This window comes from Pavona decussata, unplaced genomic scaffold (genome assembly GCF_977016875.1).
Source record: "Pavona decussata unplaced genomic scaffold, jaPavDecu1.1 SCAFFOLD_53, whole genome shotgun sequence".
NCBI lineage: Eukaryota > Metazoa > Cnidaria > Anthozoa > Scleractinia > Agariciidae > Pavona > Pavona decussata.
The window spans coordinates 130,001-136,450 of record NW_028145475.1 but is presented as its reverse complement, the minus strand read 5'-3'; the positions used below and the strand labels follow the sequence as shown (position 1 = coordinate 136,450).

The 6,450-nt window shown below is 37.3% G+C and overlaps 1 protein-coding gene across 3 annotated transcripts in view; it reads left to right on the top strand.

Annotated features, from left to right (window-relative positions):
• The first annotated feature begins 710 nt into the window (after positions 1-710).
• The window catches only part of LOC146480253 (adhesion G-protein coupled receptor D1-like), a 34,050-nt gene continuing 28,310 nt past the window's right edge, over positions 711-6,450 (top strand). Inside the window, exon 1 of one of the 3 annotated variants that reach the window (XM_085109429.1) lies at positions 711-792. The gene's annotated coding sequence lies outside the window, so the exon portion shown is untranslated. Of the gene's footprint in view, positions 793-5,924; positions 6,037-6,450 lie in introns of those variants that run through there. The other 2 variants (XM_085109428.1, XM_085109426.1) reach the window with 2 other exon arrangements.

Genomic DNA, 6,450 nt, shown 5'->3' with positions numbered 1-6,450 from the left:
ACAAAAAATTACTATTAAAGGCTTGCAAAAAAATGAATAACGGTTCTGGTAAATCCACTGTGTTTGTTTTTATTCCCCCAAACCAGTTTTGAGTTTTACGTTGTATTAAATGCTACTGAATCCTGACAACTGCATTTTGCAATGGCGCCAGTTTGGCTTTTGTGTCCGGTGACTTAAATTGTTTGGCAGACTCAATCGGTACCGTTCGCAAAGAGAAGCTGTCGAGCAAACGTCATTAATCAGAAAACGGTTTTTATTGTGAAAAAATTCACCAAGGAAACTCATGTTTAAACAAATCAGGTAGAGAAACCTTGGTTGTCGTATGCAAGGAAAGGACAAACTAAAAAGTAAAAAGTTTTTTTACTATAACATTTTGCAAGGACTGACCTCGCAGAAGCGGTAAACGTCTTACCTTTCCGTTTAACATTTTTAATAACTACTAATTTGTAATTCCAAACGAAGTTATTAACCGAAATAAAATTTTTATAGTTTCATAAAGAGTAGTTTTACACAGACGCTTATGCGGTGGAGGAATACAAAATTTCTATATTTTTTTCTTGCAATACAACAGCTGATACACTTAGCAAAAGCAAACAAACGTCAATTGCGTTTCCGTTTTCAAGGCACAAACTGACGTCGGTCTTTCTTTATGTATTTTTTTTTCTTTTTAGCTGCATGAAGCAAAGCTAGAAAAGGATGAATTAATCTGTCATTGGGATTCGAGTGATAGCACTCATTTAAGAAGGGCGCTGGAGATTTTTCTAAACCGGCTTAAATTGGAGTTTTGACGAGGTAAGTGCATAACTTGAAAAACCAGCACAATTGCATACTTGATGGTATAAACAGCTTAAAATAGATTAAATGCGAGAAATTGAAACTACATTTATCTTGCTTTAAGCAAATAAAATGGCCTGCATGACTGAATAACACATTTATAAAATAGTTCAGTGGACCGTCTAGGTTTGCTGGCACTTTCTTTTCGATAGGTTTATTGATCAGAAGTTTAGGTGAAACGTTAAAAGTACTGTAATGTGAATCCATTTCTCTTTCGGTTTGTAAGAGTTTGTCCATCGCAAAATTAGTGACTGTCGCCGTGCTGCATATCTATCGGAAAAGAAAAATTAATTTAGCACATTCTAAATCAGTTTTATTCTGCTTTCTTCTCATTTTAGTTTTTCTTCAGAACGAACCTTTTTTAAACTAACAATGAACTAGTAATAAGATAAACGGGTATTTCTTGTTATGTATTTCTAAAGCTTACAGGAATTTTAGGATTGCAAAATCTTTTCCAACTGATTATTGTTTTTCTTTCTTCTTATAATTGTCATATTTTTTACAATTGAACAGAACCGAAATTACACGAAAAATTTACATGAGCTGTTGTTAGGCTTTACAAAGGTGTCATATTGTGAACTCACAATATGACCAGCTTCTAGTTGCTTGACAGCTGCAGTTGGTAGAGCATCAGCATCGCACTGAGGTCATCAGTGGGTTAGAATCCAGTTCAAGCCTTAATTTTTTTTCAGGCTTTCTTTTGGCAACTGCTTAAGTTGCGTAAATGACTGCGAGGGTCTTTCTCAGCCTACGTAATCTTTCACCAGCAGTTGAATTCATGTATTCATGTTCACGTTTCAAAAATGTCCAAAAAAAAAGCACAGACTCCATAAATATGGTTAACTTAGAGTTTTTCATTTCACTTGTTACATTTGAAGGATCACTCAGTCCGAATAGTTCATAAGGTAAGATAACTTTATATGCATGGGGAAGTGAAAACGTAACCTTTTAAGAAACGCAGGCACAGTCTCAAACTTGTATCTAAAATGAAAACAAACAGCACCACAAGAAAGTATTTCTTCATTATATAAGTCTAGGTTCGATTTCCGCCGCTCCCTCGGGTCCGGCTTTCCTCCCCCGAGAAGAGAGTCTTTTCAGGGGGGGGGGGGGGGGGGTGAGTGCGGGCTCATTTTCCCGAACAGCGGCTAGTAATCGCGCCTAGACGGTGTCATTATCTAATTAAAACAATCAACGCAACTTTTTATGAAAGGTTACATTAATTTTCAAAACGCCACTGAAAAAGTGCACGCCGACGTAGCTGCGCGAAACACGTCGAACAATAAACAAGTTCTATTGTCTTTGAACAACTAGCCAGTCTGAAAGCTCATCGTCGCCGTTTCACGGCGAAGTTTTGTTTGAGGAGATTGGGAAGAAAAGAAATCTCTTGGACAGGCTCCGGAGGAAGGTCAAATATGATTCCTCTACTGCGCTCTGTAACACATCTTTTGCTCGACGGAAAAAATTAATCATACTGTTCTTTTTATACATTTTTTTTATACATGGCACTTCAAGTCAATATCTGGTACCGTATGATTGCTTTTTTGTTAGCTGGCAGGTGATGGTGTATTTTAAAAGATAAACGTTTCGACAATCTAAACGGAAGACACACAGACAAGTGAGTGAAATTACTATGTTGCGGTGTTGGCTTGTTGTCACGGCTCTGTCGGTTTCTCGTTTGTTCACCTATCCACTTTACAGTACATTAACATTTTTTGCATTAATTTTCATGCAACAGTAAAGCCGGTTTTATATCTGCCAAATTTACCCGAGACAAATTGCGCGGGATTTTCGTTGTCATATTACCCGGATTCCCGACGATTTCCAAACGTTCCCAAAGCTATCCGTCGATGTTCTGACAAATACTTTCCGAAGTTGCTGTAGAAGGTCAAAGATTTCAGACGATTGCAAAAGATAGCCCAAGAGTGTGTGAAGAAAACGTTAACTACTGTTCACAAGACTTGCAATATGTCCATGCTGTTCGGTTAAGGAATTTTAATTACTCCAGATTTGTGAGTCAGGCATATGACATTGGCATTACTGTACCACGCTTCAACACCCAGTACATAAAAATTTCAGTTGCACACAGAGGATCCATTATTTGGAACCTTAACGCCATGTTATCAAAATGTTGACAGCACAGGAGAGTAGGTAAGAAAAGTTCGAAGAACGCACACACCGAAAAACCTTGACTCTACCGTTGAAACACCTCGAAAATTTCGAGACAGGGATAGTATTTTTATAGTCTACTTGACTGTGTAACTATTATTAGTATTAGTTTTGTTAGTATATAGCATTTGTATGTACTATTTTAGCATTAAAATCGTATTTTTTTTAAGCCGTACCACGACCCACCAAGCTGTTGCTTTGAAACTCATCATAAACAAATTAAGGTTGGTCAAGGCTGTACGGCATGGTATACAAGCAACTTTTTCGATCCGGAGAGGCGCGTGAATACGATTCTTTCGTTTACAGCTAGGCTTATGGTAAAATGCGATTAGTTAAATTGCCGAATAGGATTCTTTTCGCGACGGTCCTAGAATTCGGCCAGTTTGCGCACTGAGGACGGTGCCTTCTTTTGGTACTACGCATACATTCTGCGCATCTCAAGACACTCGGGTTTCCTGTAGGTAGCGTCTACTAATACAGGGATATTTTTGTACACTATAAAAACTATGCGGAGAAAGCAGAACTTAGCAAGTGTAGTTGGTATTCAAAAAGAAAATTGGGGGTAACCATGCATTTTTCAGAGATAATAAAGTTTCAATTTGGGAAAAAATGTCATACATTGCTTTGTATTTTAGCTCTTTTTAAAACTATTGTTGCTTGATTATCTCTAAAAAAATGCGTGGTTACCCCCAATTTTCTTTTTGGATTTCAGTAGCCCTTGCTAAGATCTGCTTTTCTCGAATAGTCCTAAATTGCGCAAAAATGCCTCTGCATTAGTAGGCACCGTCATCAAATAACTTAGCTACTGATTTGATCATCACGAATTGAACCAGGAGCAGTTCGGAAAAATGTTCAATTCTTCCAGGCACCCAAATAGAGTTTTATTGTGATTATGACATGTTCTTTGACAAAACTTGTCATAATCGATCGCAATAATTCAAACTTAGAAAAAAATCGTCATTTTCCCCCCAAAATATAAGTTTTAGATATTCAAGCAAACTCCCAACAAGCACCATAAAAAATGTGGGGACAAAGGTGAGGAGAATATGTAGTTTGATGCCGGGTTAAACTATGCAAGGATATTTTTCGGCGGATCTGATTATTTTTTCCAAGAAGCAAACCATTTAGCGAGAGCGAGGCTCGAAGTAAACTTTGAGATGGGAAGAACAGACTGTGCCCAATGCCTTGGAAAAACGAAATATGGGTTCTTATCAGTTTCTTGTCGCTGAAATAGCTGAAAGCGGCGCATGCTCATTTTTCAGGTTGCTGTTTATGTTGATATGCTCATCTGTTACCACAGCTAAACGTTTTCCATTCTTGAAGTTTTTAGACATGTTTCAAAGGGGAGGCTCAGCCCGAAATTTTTACCCTGAACTCTGAGTATGCGAAAGGGTTGTTAGTATTTTACGAGTAAAGGGGTCGAAATATAGTTTGTGAAACGAAAGGGTATCAATTAAACCACGTCTAGATCCGTCTAATAAAGGGCAGCAAACGATGAACAAAAATTCCTGGCAGAAATCATAATGTAAGGGGCAAGGGGTACAATGTTTTACTTTTTCAGTGTATCTGAAAGAACTACTATGCTACCATTTCGGTAAAAATCGCGGGTACGTGAAAGGAGAAGGAGTTCAATCTTGGAATCGTCTTCCATTAATCAAGAACGTATTCTATTCTGTTACTAAGTGTGCGAGCTAGTGTTGTTAAATACAAGTTGGAGAGAAACAACAACAACAAATGAGATTTCAACTGATACTGAGTCGGAAAGACGCAGAGATCTCGTTGTCATAATATAACACTGATGAAAAAGTATATTAAGGAGAATTTCGAAGTTGAACTTCGCAGCGTGATTGCCCATCAGCGATTGAGAAAGATTGTAAAAGCAACGTGTTTACCGGTAAACAGTTGTTTGCTGTTTTAACGGATAGGCAACTCACAAGGACTGATTTCATCTTCTTTTGGGAACCAATGGTGTTTTTAGTGGCTTACTCTAAGTTTAGGAAAAATGTTTTTTTGTGTAAAGCGACAGAGAGCAAACAGCAAGTTGACATTTGCTATTTTAATTAATTTGCCGTAGAGTACTCTATATATTCCTAAATCTCTTTTATTTCCATAGAGATCTAAGTCGCTAAACGAAAACATGAACCAACAAAAATTAAAACTTCAAGCGCAAGTGTGTTTTGCCTAATGGAAAATTTAATTACATCTGTAAAGACCTGGCATGTGTCAACCCATTTGACCAAAGCCTAACCGAAGAGTTTTTTTTTTCTTAACTGAATACTCTAATTTAAACAGGGACTGAAGAAAAATTAACGAAAACTCCGCTTTAGCCGTTGTATTTTTCACAGAGAAGCGTTTTCTGAGTTTTAATACCCAAAACCAATTTTGAGGTTATATTAGTGCAGTGCTAGTTTGGCCTTTCTTCTGCGGCTTTAATTTAATTGGATGGCAAAAGAAAAAGCACTGAGCTTTGAATGACAGCAGACAGATCATGCCGACCAAATGTCCTTTCGTCATAAGATGGCTTTTACTTCTGAGCTTTTTTTAGGTTCAAATCCACCATTCTATGAACAGTAGCCAGATTTCGGTCGACCGAAACGTGAAAAGTCTGGTACCACTACAACAAGCACTACAACGCGAAACAAGTTCCTATTTTCACGTTAAACGTGTGCAATAATACGCATTAATTGAAGTTATAAATAAGTTATTAGCCAACGTGTTAATACTTCAATAAAGAGCAGTTTTACACATCCCTGGCGAGGTGAAAGCAAAATAATTTAAAATAGAAATTTCTTGTGCTTTGCTTGCAGTAAATATACTGAGCAGAAAAAAACACTTGGCTGGTACAGACAAGTGTCAATCACTTTTCTGTTTTCATAGCACAAACTGACATCGCTCTAATCATATTTTTTGGCTTGTAACAAACGCTAGCAAAGGAAGGAATAAGTCTGAAAGCGAGGATTCTAAAGCGATACCACGCCTTCACAGAGAGCATCAAGAGGTGCTTGTTAAACTTAAACTGAAGTCGCGGCCAGGTAAGTTTCTAATCTAAAAAAAAAAAAAACAGAAAAAAAAGAGCCCTTTGGTTGCTTGAAAGTAAGTGGTTAAGATGACAAAGTTTCAAGGTGATGCAACAAATAAGAACAAACGAATGAAATGGCCTGATGAATAGCGATTTTACAGTACAAAAGCTGGACAGGCTTCAAACGAAATCCGCTCTTTTATTTGCGATTAATTCCCCGAAATTTAGTAAGAGAACACTGCAGGATGAAATAAATTCTGCTGTCGACGTGTCGAATTAATTTACGCCATCGCGAAGTTAACCATTGCCGTATACCGAAAGGAAAATAGACTTAGATGCAGAAAGTTCTGTTTCCAATCGAAATTCTTTAGAATTATACTAAAAAAAGTACACGTGAAATAAACTGATATTTTCCCTGCAAATCGGGAATT